Source organism: Capricornis sumatraensis, chromosome 16, assembly GCF_032405125.1.
Source record: "Capricornis sumatraensis isolate serow.1 chromosome 16, serow.2, whole genome shotgun sequence".
NCBI classification, from domain to species: Eukaryota; Metazoa; Chordata; class Mammalia; order Artiodactyla; family Bovidae; genus Capricornis; species Capricornis sumatraensis.
Genome location: NC_091084.1, coordinates 68,031,482 through 68,048,319, shown reverse-complemented (window position 1 = coordinate 68,048,319; position 16,838 = coordinate 68,031,482).

Below are 16,838 nucleotides of genomic sequence, written 5' to 3'. Positions count from 1 at the left end.
AAGTCTGACACTGTTTCCGCTGTTTCCCCATCTATTTCCCATGATCTTTGTTTCCTGAATGGTGAGCTTTAAGCCAACTTTTTCACTCTCCTCTTTCACTTTCATTAAGAGGCTCATTAGTTCCTCTTTACTTTCTGCCATAAGTGTGGTGACATCTGCATATCTGAGGTTATTGATATTTCTCCCGGCAATCTTGATTCCAGCTTGTGCCTCTTCCAGCCCAGCGTTTCTCATGATGTACTCTGCATAGAAGTAAAATAAGCAAGGTGACAATATACAGCCTTGACGTACTCCTTTTCCTACTTGGAATCAGTCTGTTGTTCCATGTCCACTTCTAACTGTTGCTTCCTGACCTGCATGCAGATTTCTCAAGAGGTAGGTCAGATGGTCTGGTATTCCCATCTGTTTCAGAATTGTCCATAGTTTACTGTGATCCACACAGTCAAAGGCTTTAGCATAGTCAGTAATGCAGAAATAGATATTTTTCTGGAACTCTCTTGCTTTTTCCATGATCCAGCGGATGTTGGCAATTTGATCTCCGGTTCCTCTGCCTTTTCTAAAACCAGCTGAACATCTGGAAGTTCACGGTTCATGTATTGCTGAAGCCTGGCTTGGAGAATTTTGAGCATTACTTTACTAGCATGTGAGATGAGTGCAATTGTGTGGTAGTTTGAGCATTCTTTGGCATTGCCTTTGTTTGGGATTGGAATGAAAACTGACCTTTTCCAGTCCTGTGGCCACTGCTGAGTTTTCCCCATTTGCTGGCATATTGAGTGCAGCCCTTTCACAGCATCATCTTTCAGGATTTGAAATAGCTCAACTGGAAGGTATTAGCCAGTGCAATTAGAAAAAATGAAGAAATATAAGATGCAAAGATCAGAAAGAAAGAAACAAATCTGAATTTTCTTCAGATGAAATGTGTACATACACACATAGATATAGAACCTCCATTCATCAGGAAACACCAAAAGGAGAGTGAAAAGACAAGTCGCATTCTAAAATATTTGCCACATATATAAAAATTGCATGTATGTTTTAAAGATTAGTATCATGAATATCTAAAGAACTTCAAGAAGTCAAGAAAAAAATTTTAATGAGAAACAGGCAAAAGATATAAACAATTATTTTCTAGATGACAAAATAAGCATGACCAATAAATAGGATGAAACATGTGTAAGTTCATTAGCAACTGGGAAAATACAAATTAAAACCACAATAAAATGCAATTTTATACTCTCTAGATGGGCGAAAATTAAGCAGTCTAACAATACCAATGCTGTGAAAAATGTGAGGCTAGTTGGGGTGTTTTCATATACCTGGTGGGACTGGAAACTGATACAACCATCATGAAAATCATTTATCATTATCTAATATTCTATACTATGAGGTCTCACAGAGTTGGACACGACTGAAGCGACACAGCAACAGCAGCAGCAATATACTTAAATATGCTAATTTTTGACTTCATGCTTCATTTTTTGTAATCTGCAAAATGGGTTTAACAACATCTACCTCATAAGATGATTTTAGAGATTTAAATGAGACAATGTAAATTGCAACAACTCTAACACATACAAGTGCTCAACAAGTGTTAACTAAAGGTGCTGTTGTTAATATGACTGAACTGACATTCATCTGTGTAGTGGGTATAGTATAATCCAGATATCAGGATCGCTAGAGTAAAAAACACACCTTTTGGAAACATACAATTATACCTGGAAAAAAGGAGAAAAGGCCCTGTACTGGAATGTAGATAAGTAGACACTACACCAAAGCCTTTATGCAAGTCACAACAACTCTTAAAGAGACAGGAAAATTCTTAAAGAGACAGGAATACCAGACCACCTGACCTGCCTCCTAAGAAATCTGTATGCAGGTCAAGAAGCAACAATTAGAACTGGACGTGGAACAACAGACTGGTTCCAAATTGGGAAAGGAGTACATCAAGGCTGTATATTGTCACCCTGCTTATTTAACTTATATGCAGAATATATCATGAGAAATGCTGGGCTGGAGGAAGCACAAGCTGGAATCAAGATTGCAGGAAAATATCAATAACCTCAGATATGCAGATGACACCACCCTTTTGGCGGAAAGCAAAAAAGAACTAAAGAGCCTCTTGATGAAAGTGAGAGAGGAGAGTAAAACAGTTGGCTTAAAACTCAACATCCAAAAATCTAAGATCATGACATCTGGTCCCATTATTTCATGGGAAACAGATGGGGAATCAGTGTCAGACTTTATTTTTTTGGGCTCCAAAATCACTGCAGATGGTGACTGCAGCCATGAAATTAAAAGACGCTTACTCCTTGGAAGAAAAGTTGTGACCAACCTAGACAGCATATTAAAAAGTAGAGACATTACTTTGCCAATGAAGGTCCATCTAATCAAAGCTATGGTTTTTCCAGTAGTCATGTATGGATGTGAGAGTTGGACCATAAAGAAAGCTGAGCGCTGAAGAATTGATGCTTCTGAACTGTGGTGTTAGGGAAGACTCTTGAGAATCCCTTGGGCTGCAAGGAGATCCAACCAGTCTAGCCTAAAGGAAATCAGTAATGAACATTCATTGGAAGGACTGATGCTGAAGCTGAAACTCCAATACTTTGGCCACCTGATGCAAAGAACTGATTCATTTGAAAAAACCCTGATGCTGGGAGGGATTGAAGGCAGGAGGAGAAGGGAATGGCAGAGGGTTAGATGTCTGGAAGGCATCACTGATTCGATGGACATGAGTTTGAGTAAGCTCTTAGAACTGGTGATGGACAGGGAGACCTGGGGTGCTGTGGTCCATGGGGTCGCAAACAGTCAGACAGGACTGAGCGACTGAATTGAACTGAAGTAGACCTTGCTCGTTGGAGAAGGTGATGGCACTCCTCTCCAGTACTCTTGCCTGGAAAATCCCATGGATGGAGGACCCTGGCGGGCTGTAGTCCATGGGGTTTGGAAGAGTCGGACATGACTGAGTGACTTCACCTTCACTGTTCACTTTCATGCATTGGAGAAGGATGGCAACCCACTCCAGTGTTCTTGCCTGGAGAATCCCAGGGACAGGGGAGCCTGTTGGGCTGTCGTCTATGGGGTCGCACAGAGTCGGATACGACTGAAGCGACTTGGCAGCAGCAGCAGACCTTGCTCGTAGGGAAATAGTGAAGCAGGAAGATGAGATAAGATTTTGTAGAATGGAGGAGAATCCGGTTAATAAAAAGCAAGTATAGTTAGGAAAGAGATATGTGTAATCAGGTGGGAGGAGTTCAATTTTTGAAAACTTCTTCTGAAAGGATATATAAAATACAAGTAGCAAAGTAAGGCAACTTAATGAATTTGGTCTCAAGCAAAGAGGAAAAGAAAATAACCAATGGAGAAAAAGGAAGGAAGGAAGGGAAGGAAGGGGCAAGGAAGAAGGGAAAGAAGGGAGGGAAAGACAAAGAATGGCGGGAGGAAAGAAGGAAGAAAACCCCATCAGAGACCAAACAGTGAAAGCTGTGGCAAATTCAGTTCAGTTCAGTTGCTCTATCATGTCCAGCTCTTTGTAACCTTATGGACTATAGCCCTCCAGGCTCCTCTGTCCATGGAGACTCTCCAGGCAAGAATACTGGAGTAGGTTGTCATGTCCTCCTCCAGGAGATCTTCCTGACCCAGGGATTGAATCTGCAACTCTTGTGTCTCCTGCATTAGCAGGCAGCTTCTTTACCACTGGGGCTTCCCTCGTGGCTCAGAGGTTAAAGCGTTTGCCTGCAATGCCAGAGACCTGGGTTCGATCCCTGGGTCAGGAAGACCCCCTGGAGAAGGAAATGGCAACCCACTCCAGTATTCTTGCCTGGAGAACCCCATGGATTGAGGAGCCTGGTGGGCTACAGCCCACAGGGTCGCAAAGAGTCGGACACGACTGAGCGACTTCACCTTTCTTTACCACTAGCACTGCCGGCGAAGCCCTGGACTGCAGGACTAAGCTTTGAAAGATCTGGCAGCCTCCCCCGTTTCCCTCTGAGGCACCATGAAGGAAGTCCAGGCTAGTCTTCCGGAAACACAGGTGTTGTAGAGGGACCCTGAAGAGCCTGAAATGTGAGTGGAGAAGCTATCTTTGTTGGCCAGCCCTATCAGTCTGCACTTGATTCCTGCCCTAGCTGTCCTCCGATGGTGATCCCACCAGTGGTGATGAGCAAGAACTCTCCAGCTTAGTCTATTCAACCCACAGAACCATGAGAGATAATGTTATTGTCAAAACTACTAAATTTTAGGGTAGGTTGGTACACATCAGTAGATAAACAGAACAAGGCATCTTGTGGGGAGAGAAAGAACATGGTATCCAGAGAAAATGAAGACTGAAGATGAAGACTGGCCTTGCCAAAACGCAGCATCAAGGTCATCTGGAACTCTTAACTCTTGGATCTTCCGTCTACCCTTTGCAGGATTCTAGGCTGAGATGGTTTGTGTAGATCTTCTTTAATTGCAGAATGCAGAGATAGGACCCAACCTCCAACCAACTGTCCATAAGAGACTGCAAGTACCAGTAGTGAATCACTTTTTCTTGGTCTCATTTGGAGGTGTTTCCCCCTGTTCTTATATTTCCCTGTAAAAGTCTAGTGTGTTCCTGCAAATATACTCATTAACGTCTCAGGATTCAATTTACATAATTGAGGCAGTCCAGCTAATTTTAGGAAAATTACAACTTTGCGAAAAATAACTGTTATACCGTAATTATGGCAAAGATGTTCAGCTTTGTGTCAGACACAATGAAAATGGGTTTAAAAATTAAGAACAAGGGCCTCTAAGCTCTCAGTGTCATTTTTAAAATGAGAGAGAGCTGATAAGAAACAGCTTTGCATGTTAATCACAGAGCTCAGGAACATTCTGTGTTAAGATATATGATTTTTCAACCTTGTTAAAAGAAATATTGAAAGAGGGAAATTGATTTTTTTTTCCCCACAAAATTTGCCTGCCACACTCCCAGATAAGTTACTGTTATATGTGTCCATTAAATAAGTTTATTATATTAAAAGTCACACTCTAGGAAAAAAAAGTTCAGTCAGCATTGACTTCAGCTAGGATTTATACAATCTCTTAATTCAAGGATTCAAGGTGAACAGAGTTGATTCTCATTAATGTGCAGTTGAACTCATGGAATGAAAAACATATGGAACAGTAGCAACCTACATTTGGGGAATTGGGCTGGTTGCCTCAGAGAGAGCTTCTTGGAAATGTTATATTCACTGAGGGAGTAAATAAAGGTACTGCCACTATATGTGCTGAATGGTGAATCAACACACAGTGTTTGGCAGAAGAAATCAGGGAGACAACAATGTAATTTTTAAAAGCAAAAGAAAACATTTATTCCAAAGGTTTTCCAACTTTTCCCAAGAAGCCCTCGGTTCTGCTAAGATAGTCAGGACTGGAGGAAGAGGGAAAGAAGTCTGAGTGGATGCAGCTAAGCAACTCCCCATCTATCCATCTACGGAAACACAGCTCCGCCTTGATGTTTTTTCTGTACTGAGATGATTATAAAATTGCATTTGAGAAAATAGATCAGAGCCTAAATAGGGTTCTAGATGACTTCCCTCAGAAGACGACCCATAAGTGATTCCTAAAAAGCACCAGCAAAGCAGTGGCAAAGTAAAAGGATAGAGGTGAAAACTGCTCTCTCAAGAAGGTACATTTGCAAGAATTCAGCCTGATCTGATAAGCTTCCAAATGTAAAATCCTAAGTGAAGAGGAAATCCCTGATTCAAGTTTTCTGACCATTTTCTCCTAGAATATAACAAATATACTGATTTGGGGGGGCAGGTAGGGTTGGCATTCCCATGAACTTTCTGGGGTTTATTCAGGTGCACATACAGTATCTATTTGGTTAATTCACTCCAAGTTGAGTTTACTACTAGTTAAAGCCAAATGTAATCTCAAATGACATATAGTATCTTTTCACTTGACAACAACAAATTTTACTTCAATGATGTGCTTCTTTAGAGCCATAATTAGTTACAGAAGCCAAACTGCAAAGGAAACTCTTTGAAAAATACATCTATACGTGTCCAACTTCTTTGAGTCTCTATTCTCATCTTTAAAACAGTACAATAGCATTTACAGAATCCTTGCAAATATGAGATAAGGCATGCAAAATGTTTAACACAATGCTTAGATATACATGTTCAGTGGGATAGCATTTATCATCATCATTAGTAATAATCACTATTATTACAAAAGAACAGAGGAACTGGAGAAAATTTAGCATTAAATGATGGTATTATTTACCCATTTATAAGCATCTCTTGAGGGGTAAAACTTAACAGTATTCTTGATAAAAATTGGTTGTAAAATACTATTTTACAGAAATGTACACATTTTACTTTTTGTTTGATTTTTTCCTTACTCTTTGACATTTTACCTCTCATTCCTAAGAGGGATACCTAAGAAGATGAAAAGTCTAAATCAGCAGTCTCATCAAAAAATCATAGAAAGACTATCTAGTCTAGAGATGGATCAGTTCAATTCAGTCGCTCAGTCGTGTCCGACTCCCTGCAACCCCACAAACCGGAGCACGCCAGGCCTCCGTGTCCATCACCAACTCCCGGAGTCCATCCAAACCCATGTCTGTTGAGTTGGTGATGCCATCCAACCATCTTATCCTCTGTCATCCTCTCTCCTCCTGCCCCCAATCTCTCCCAGCATCAGGGTCTTTTCAAATGAGTCAGCTCCTTGCATCAGGTGGCCAAAGTATTGGAGTTTCAGGTTCAACATCAGTCCTTCCATTAAACACTCAGGACTGATATCCTTTAGAATGGATTGGTTGGATCTCCTTGCAGTCCAAAGGACTCTCAAGAGTCTTCTCCAACACCACAGTTCAAAAGCATCAATTCTTCGGTGCTCAGCTTTCTTCACAGTCCAACTCTCACATCCATACATGACCACAGGAAAAACCACAGCCTTGACTAGACAGACCTTTGTTGACAAAGTAATGTCTCTGCTTTTTAATATGCTGTCTAGGTTGGTCATGATTTTCCTTCCAAGGAGTAAGCGTCTTTTAATTTGATGGCTGCAATCACCATCTGCACTGATTTTGGAGTCCCCAAAAATAAAGTCTGACACAGTTTCCACTGTTTGCCCATCTATTTCCCGTGAAGTGATGGGACCAGATGCCATGATCTTCGTTTTCTGAATGTTGAGCTTTAAACCAACTTTTTCACTCTCTTCTTTCACTTTCATCAAGAGGTTCTTTAGTTCTTCTTCATTTTCTGCCATAAAGGAAGTGTCATCTGCATATCTGAGGTTATTGATGTTTTTCCTGGCAATTTTGATTCCAGCTTGTGCTTCCTCCAGCCCAGCGTTTCCCATGATGTATTCTTCATAGAAATTAAATAAGCAGGGTGACAATATACAGCCTTGACGTACTCCTTTCCCTATTTGGAACAAGTCTGTTGTTCCATGTCCAATTCTAACTGTTGCTTCCTGACTTGCATATACGTTTCTCAAGAGGCAGGTCAGGTGGTGTAGTATTCCCATCTCTTTCCAAATTTTCCACAGTTTGTTGTGATCCACACAGTCAAAGGCTTTGCCATAGCCAATAAAGCAGAAATAGATGTTTTTCTGGAACTCTCTTGCTTTTTCAATGATCCAGTGGATGTTGGCAATTTGATCTCTGGTTCCTCTGCCTTTTCTAAAACCAGACATCTGGAACATCCGGATGTTCTTGAACATCTGGAAGTGTACGGTTCACATATTGCTGAAGCCTGGCTTGGAGAATTTCAAGTATCACTTTACTAGCATGTGAGATGAGTGCAATTGTGCAGTAGTTTGAGCATTCTTTGGCATTGCCTTTGTTTGGGATTGGAATGAAAACTGACCTTTTCCAGTCCTGTGGCCACGGCTGAATTTTCCAAATTTGCTGACATATTGAGTGCAGCACTTTCACAGCATCATCTTTCAGGATTTGAAACAGCTCAACTGGAATTCCATCACCTCCACTAGTTTTGTTCGTAGTGATGCTTTCTAAGGCCCACTTGACTTTGCATTCCAGGATGTCTGTCTCTAGGTGAGTGATCACACCATCGGATTATCTGGGTCATGAAGATCTTTTTTGTACAGTTCTTCTGTGCATTCTTGCCACCTCTTCTTAATATCTTCTGCTTAAGTCAGGGACAGCGGCCCAGAGTGCCAGGCTGCAACGGTGCAGGAACGGCCGGGAGGAGCCACCCCACGTCCGAGGTCAGGGGCGAAGGCTGAGAGGAGCTACCCTGCATCCGAGGTCAGGGGCGGTGGTCAGGAGGAGCTACCCAGCGTCCGAGGCCAGTAGCGGCCAGGAGGAGACACCCCACATCCGAGGTCAGGGGCGGCTGGGAGAAGCAATCTTGATCCCAAGGCCAGGGGTGGTGACCTTAAGGAGCCACCCCGAGCCCGAGGCCAGGGGCGGCAGCAGGAGCCACCCACGCTGGAGGCCAGGGCTGGCAGCTGGGAGGAGCAACCAGAGGAGCAGTGGCTGAGCAGGCACAGGAGGGCCTAGAGAAGCTATCCCACGTTGAAAGTCAGGAACAGTGGCGGTAAGGAGATACCCCTCGTCCAAGGTAAGGCACAGGGGCTGTGCTTTGCTGGAGCAGCCGTGAAGAGATACCCCACGCCAAGGTAAGACAAACCCAAGTAAGATGGTAGGTGTTGCAAGAGGGCATCAGAGGGCAGACACACTGAAACCATACTCACAGAAAACTAGTCAATCTAATCACACTAGGACCACAGCCTTGTCTAACTCAATGAAACCAAGCCATGCCTGCAGGGCAACCCAAGATGGGTGGGTCATGGTGGAGAGATCTGACAGAATGTGGTCCACTGGAGAAGGGAATGGCAAGCTACTTCAGTATTCTTGCCTTGAGAACCCCATGAACAGTATGAAAAGGCAAAATGATAGGATACCAAAAGAGGAACTCCCCAGGTCATTAGGTGCCCAATATGCTACTGGAGATCAGTGGAGAAATAACTCCAGAAAGAATGAAGGGATGGAGCCAAAGCAAAACAATACCCAGTTGTGGATGTGACTGGTGATAGAAGCAAGATCTGATGCTGTAAAGAACAATCTTGCATAGGAACCTGGAATGTTAGGTCTATGAATCAAGGCAAATTGGAAGTGGTCAAACGAGATGGCAAGAGTGAACGTCGACATTCTAGGAATCAGTGAACTAAAATGGACTGGAATGGGTGAATTTAACTCAGATGACCATTATATCTACTACTATGGGCAGGAATCCCTCAGAAGAAATGGAGTAGCCATCACGGTCAACAAAAGAGTCCGAAATGCAGTACTTGGATGCAATCTCAAAAACGACAGAATGATCTCTGTTCGTCTCCAAGGCAAACCATTCAATATCAGTTATCCAAGTCTATGCCCCAACCAGTAACGCTGAAGAAACTGAAGTTGAACGGTTTTATGAAGACCTACAAGATCTTTTAGAACTAACACCCAAAAAAGATGTCCTTTTCATTATAGGGGACTGGAATGCAAAAGTAGGAAGTCAAGAAACACCTGAAGTAACAGGCAAATTTGGCCTTGGAATGTGGAATGAAGCAGGGCAAAGACTAATAGAGTTTTGCCAAGAAAATGCACTGGTCATAAGCAAACACCCTCTTCCAACAACACAAGAGAAGACTCTACACATGGACATCACCAGATGGTCAATAAGGAAATCAGATTGATTATATTCTTTGCAGCCAAAGATGGAGAAGCTCTATACAGTCAACAAAAACAAGACCAGGAGCTGACTGTGGCTCAGATCATGAATTCCTTATTACCAAATTCAGACTCAAATTGAAGAAAGTAGAGAAAACCGCTAGACCATTCAGGTATGACCTAAATCAAATCCCTTATACAGTGGAAGTGAGAAATAAATTTAAGGGCCTAGATCTGATAGATAGAGTGCCTGATGAACTATGGAATGAGGTTCGTGACATTGTACAGGAGACAGGGATCAAGACCATCCCCATGGAAAAGAAATACAAAAAAGCAAAATGGCTGTCTGGGGAGGCCTTACAAATAGCTGTGAAAAGAAGAGAAGCGAAAAGCAAAGGAGAAAAGGAACGATATAAGCATCTAAAAACAGAGTTCCAAAGAATAGCAAGAAGAGATAAGAAAGACTTCTTCAGTGACCAATGCAAAAAAATAGAGGAAAAGAACAGAATGGGAAAGACTAGAGATCTCGTCAAGAAAATTAGAGATACCAAGGGAACATTTCATGCAAAGATGGGCTCAATAAAGGACAGAAATGGTATGGACCTAACAGAAGCAGAAGATATTAAGAAGAGGTGGCAAGAATACACAGAACAGAAGAACTGTACAAAAAAGATCTTCACAACCCAGATAATCATGATGATGTGACCACTTATCTAGAGCCAGACATCTTAGAATGTGAAGTCAAGTGGGCCTTAGAAAGCATCACTATGAACAAAACTAGTGGAGGTGATGGAATTCCAGTTGAGCTGCTTCAAATCCTGAAAGATGATGCTGTGAAAGTACTGCATTCAATATGCCAGTAAATTTGGAAAACTCAGCAGTGGCCACAGGACTGGAAGAGGTCAGTTTTCATTCCAATCCTAAACAAAGGCAATGCCAAAGAATGCTCAAACTACTGCACAATTGCACTCATCTCACATGCTAGTAAATTCATGCTCAAAATTCTCCAAGCCAGGCTTCAACAATATGTGAAAGTGAACTCCCTGATGTTCAAGCTGGTTTTAGAAAAGGCAGAGGAACCAGAGATCAAATTGCCAACATCTGCTGGATCATGGAAAAAGCAAGAGAGTTCCAGAAAAACATCTATTTCTGCTTTATTGACTATGCTAAAGCCTTTGACTGTGTGGATCACAATAAAGTGTGGAAAATTCTGAAAGAGATGGGAATACCAGACCACCTGACCTGCCTCTTGAGAAACCTATATGCAGGTCAGGAAGCAACAGTTAGAACTGGACATGGAACAACAGACTGCTTCCAAATTGGAAAAGGAGTACATCAAGGCTGTATACTGTCACCCTGCTTATTTAATTTATATGCAGAGTACATCATGAGAAACACTGGGTTGGAAGAAGCACAAGCTGGAATCAAGATTGCTGGGAGAAATATCAATCACCTCAGATATGCAGATGACACCACCCTTATGGCAGAAAGTGAAGAGGAACTAAAAAGCCTCTTGATGAAAGTGAAAGAGGAGAGTGAAAAAGTTGGCTTAAAGCTCAACATTCAGAAAATGAAGATCATGGCATCTGGTCTCATCACTTCATGGGAAATAGATGGGGAAACAGTGGAAACAGTGTCAGACTTTATCTTTTTGGGCTCCAAATTCACTGCAGATGGTGACCGCAGCCATAAATTAAAAGACACTTACTCCTTGGAAGAAAAGTTATAACCAACCTAGATAGTATATTCAAAAGCAGAGACATTACTTTGCCGACTAAGGTCCATCTAGTCAAGGCTATGGTTTTTCCTGTGGTCATGTATGGATGTGAGAGTTGACTGTGAAGGAGGCTGAGCGCCGAAGAATGGATGCTTTTGAACTGTGGTGTTGGAGAAGACTCTTGAGAGTCCCTTGGACTGCAAGGAGATCCAACCAGTCCATTCTGTAGGAGATCAACCCTGGGATTTCTTTGGAAGGAATGATGCTAAAGCTGAAGCTCCAGTACTTTGGCCACCTCATGCGAAGAGTTGACCCATTGGAAAAGACTCTGATGCTGGGAGGGATTGGGGGCAGGAGAAGGGAACGATCGAGGATAAGATGGCTGAATGGCATCACGGACTCAATGGACGTGAGTCTGAGTGAACTCCGGGAGATGGTGATGGACAGGGAGGCCTGGCGTGCTGCGATTCATGGGGTTGCAAAGAGTCGGACACGACAGAGTGACTGAACTGAACTGAACTGAACTCTCTTAGGTACATACCATTTCTGTCCTTTATCAAGCCCATCTTTGCATGAAATGTTCCCTTGATATCTCTAATTTTCTTGAAGAGATCTAGTCTTTCCCATTCTATTGTTTTCCTGTTTATTTGCATTGATTGCTGAGGAAGGCCTTCTTATCTCTCCTTGCTATTCTTTGGAACTCTGTATTTAGATGCTTATATCTTTCCTTTTCTCCTTTGCTTTTCACTTCCCTTCTTTTCACAGCTATTTGTAAGGCCTCCTCAGACAGCCATTTTGCTTTTTTGCATTTCTTTTTCTTGGGGATGGTCTTGATTCCCGCCTCCTGTACAATGTCATGAACCTCTGTCCATAGTTCATCAGGCACTCTGTCTCTCAGATTTAGTCCATTCAATCTGTTTCTCACTTCCACTGTATAATCATAAGGGATTTGATTTAGGTCATACCTGAATGGTATAGTGGTTTTCTCCACTTTCTTCAATTTGAGTCTGAATTTGGCAATAAGCACTTCATGATCTGAGCCACAGTCAGCACCCAGTCTTGTTTTTGCTGACTGTATGGAGCTTCTCCATCTTTGGCTGCAAAGAATATAATCAAGTTGATTTTGGTGTCAACCGTCTAGTGATGTCCATGTGTAGAGTCTTTTCTTGTGTTGTTGGAAGAGGGTGTTTGCTATGACCAGTGCATTCTCTTGATCGAAATTTCAGAAAGTCCAAAAGAATGTACAACTATGGAAAGCAGTTTGTGAGAAAATTTATTTACCTGGGAAAAGTGGATCATTACTGCAGGATCTAGGACTCAAAAATGTGGAGAATCATGGATCCCATCCCACTCTGACTGTGCAGTTGAAGAATCAGGACAAAAGAAGTGGAGTCACTTCCTCAAGGACACACACGTGATTGAACTGTGAGTAAAACTAAAGATGTTATTCCTTGTCCTTGATGACCTGGGCAGAGATTCCAATTTTGTTGTTTTTTTTTTTCTTTTTTGGCTATACCACGTGGCTTATCGGATCTTAGTTTCCCAACTGAGCCCTCAGTAGTGAGAGTGCAGAGTCCTAACTGCTGGACCACCAGGGGATTCCTGACACTTTGATGTCACTATATGGAGGCTGGTCAAGGAAAACATGGCAGATCCCAATAGAGATGGACCTTGTTGAACTTGCTGGGCAACATACTGGCTCATTGCCCATGTACAGGAGTGGTCAATCCCAGACCAGATTTCAGTCCCATCACTTTGTTGACTGAATTTGGGCATGTTATTTGATTTATATGAGCCTATATTTTGCCATGTATAATACAACTATAAAAATCAGGATTTGACTTGGTGTTGGAGAAGATTCTTGAGAGTCCCTTGAACTGCAAGGAGATCCAACCAGTCCATTCTAAAGGAGATCAGTCCTGGGTGTTCTTTGGAAAGAATGATGCTAAAGCTGAAACTCCAGTACTTTGGTCACCTCATGCGAAGAGCTGACTCACTGGAAAGACTCTGATGCTGGGAGTGATTGGGGGCAGGAGAAGAATGGGATGACAGAGGATGAGATGGCTGGATGGCATCACCGACTCGATGGACGTGAGTTTGAGTGAACTCCGAGTGTTGGTGATGGACAGGGAGGCCTGGTGTGCTGCAATTCATGGGGTCGCAAAGAGTCAGACAGGACTGAGCGACTGAACTGAACTGAAACAAAATAACATGTAAAAAGCAACCAGAACAATGCTTCAGTTCAGTCACTAGGTCAGTGATGCCATTCGGCCATCTCATCCTCTGTCGTCCCCTTCTCCTCCTGCCCCCAATCCCTCTCAGCATCGGAGTCTTTTCCAATGAGTCAACTCTTCGCATGAGGTGGCCAAAGTACTGGAGCTTCAGCTTTAGCATCATTCCTTCCAAAGAAATCCCAGGGCTGATCTCCTTCAGAATGGACTGGTTGGATCTCCTTGCAGTCCAAGGGACTCTCAAGAGTCTTCTCCAACACCACAGTTCAAAAGCATCAATTCTTCAGCACTCAGCCTTCTTCACAGTCCAACTCTCACATCCGTACATGACCACAGGAAAAACCATAGCCTGGACTAGACGGACCTGGGAAATAAAAAATAGAAGTTATTGTTATGGTGGTTTTACCTTGTCTTCCTTTTCTATAAATTTTCCTTTGCCACAGCCAACTCAGTTTCTCCAATTTTTCTATTATTTCTTCCTGTGCCGTGTTGTGCTCTGCTTAGTCTTTCAGTTGTGCCCAACATTTTGCAACTGTAGCCCGCCAGGCATCTTTGTCCATGGGGATTCTCCAGGCAAGAATATTGGAGTGGGTTGCCATGCCCTCCTCCAGGGGATCTTCCCAACCCAGCTATTGATCCGAAGTCTCCCGAATTAAAAGCAGATTCTTTACTGTCTGAGCCACCAGGGAAGCCCTTATTTCTTCCTACTAACATCTAATTTGGGGATACAATTCAATGAACACTGTCACAATGATGTTTAAAACACCGATACCCTCTCTTGAAGATTTCCTTTTAACTCATGAACAATGTCCCAAGCCAAGGCATAAAGTCAGGGATGAAACTGCGGTTTCCACAATCTGATGGCAGACAAATTTATTACTTTATTTTCCAATGGATGAGGGGAATTCCTCGGCTTCCTTCCCAGAAATCACACTTATCAGTGGATTCCTTCTCTCACTACTTAATATGACCAAGTGCCCAGTGACAAGGTAAAAAAAAAAAAAAATGTATCCCTGGCCAAATGCCTTTTTCTGAAATACTCTTAAAAAGCAGGAAGCCTGTAAGCCAGGCTGATGACGTTCATGCCACAGCAGATGGGACTCACATATCTGAACCCTCTCCAGCCTCAATAATTCAATACTGCCCCAAAACAGTGATTCCTTCAGTCAGTGCTAAACCATAGCTATTTGCTCATTGCAAAACATCACCACTTCAAAGAAATGGCAGGCAATTTGCTTGGTGGCTCCATATGCTCGGTGGCTCAGACTGTAAAGATCTGCATGTGATGCAGGACACCCAGCTTTGATCCCTGGGTTAGGAAGATCCCCTGGAGAAGCGAATAGCTACCCACTCCATTATTCTTTCCTGGAGAAAGAATCCCACGGACAGAGGAGCCGGGTGGGCTACAGTTCATAGGGTCGCAAACAGCTGGACATGACTGAATGACTTTCACCTTTTCATGATCGTAGCTGAAGCTGAATTTCCAATACTTTGGCCATCTGATGCAAAGAGGTGACACATTGGAAAAGACCCTGATGCTGGAAACGATTGAAGGCAAAAGGAGAAGGGGGGAGTGGAGGAGGAGATGGTTAGATAGCATCACCGACTCAATGGACATGAATTTGAGAAAACTCTGGGAGACAGTGGAGGACAGAGAAGCCTAGTGTACTGCAGTCCATGGGGTCACAAAGAGCTGGACACAACTTACTGACTCAATGACAACAAAACCAATGTGGTTGACACCTCTGTCCAGTTTGTCTACAAACTGAGATCTTGGTTTTATAATTCCAACCATATTTATTTTCATCTTTTTTTAGCAAATCGATCTTATCTGCCTTTTATAATTCAAATATAACTGCTGCTATTGGGACACTGTCTTGCGGTGAAGGGGCATGGATAACTCAGTGAAACTATGAACCATGCTATGTAGGGCCACCCAAGATGGATGGGTCATAGTGGAGAGTTCTGACAAAACGTGATCCACTGGAGAAGGGAATGGCAAACCACTCCTGTATACTTACCGTCAGAACCTCATGAACTGTATAAAAAAAGCTGGCATGCTGCAGTCCATGGGATCACAAAGAGCCAGACACAACTGGGCAACTGAACAACAAAAAATTGGGACAAAAGGGCGTCCCTGATGGCTCAGCAGTAAAGAATGTGCCTGCCAATGCAAGAGACATGGGCTCAATCCCTGGGTCGGGAAGATCTCCTAGAGAAGGAAATGGCAGCCCACTCCAGTGTTCTTGCCTGAGAAATCCCATGGACAGAGGAGCCTGGTGGGCTACAGTCCATGGGGTCACAGAGAGTCAAACATAACTTAGTGACTAAACAACAAATAGGGACCAAAACTGAAAGATTCCTTTTGTTCCCTCTCCTTGGTTTCAGTGTGTAACTGATGTACAGCTATTCTTTACACTGTAATGCAATGAATTATATGATGATTCCTAAAAATAAGTTAGTAGCAGATTATCAGCTCCTTTTTAAAAAAATCCTTATTATACATGGTATGTTGTTACTCACTAATCCTTCTCAATCCATGGGGCACAAGTTAGTACAACATTGTAGCATAGGGTTTTAGGTCTTTATGTATAGCTTACCTCTTGCTGATGCTTTTTGAATAGAACTAGAGCCAGGAGCTAAGGGGCAGAGAGAGGAGACAGGAGTTGCTAAGAACTCTTTCTGGATAAAGTATGAACAGAACTAAAGTGCTGTAGTTGGATGCAAATCCTCATGTTTACCCCTCAAGCATTAAATTGTTTGGTGCCCCATCTATCCAAGGTTGATTAGTGTTAGGAGACTTATTTGGAGATAATTCAATTACCAGCTTCAAATTCCTGTGTTATCGAAACTAGTACTGTACTAGCCCTGTTGCCTTTATTTTAAAAAATGAGCCTTCTCCTCCTCCTCAGGGTCGGAAAGTTCAAGAAGTACTGGAAAGAAGAAGTAGCAATGACGCTATTCGTTTTCTACCTTTAAAACTGAATTTGTGGGCTGCACTGCTTAACAGCCTCCAAATGAATATTTGTTGCTGAGCACTTTTCTATGTACCTGATATACTGGGTACTTTAAATAACAGGCACACTCACATAATGATCCATCAGAAGCTAGTATACATGCAAACTAATGTTATTAAAGTATAATCATGAGAAAAGGAAACATAGTCTACTGGGGCAACCCAAATGCTCTATTGTCTAGCAATCTCTTAACCAGACATGATAAGCGATGCTCATGGCCCACAACC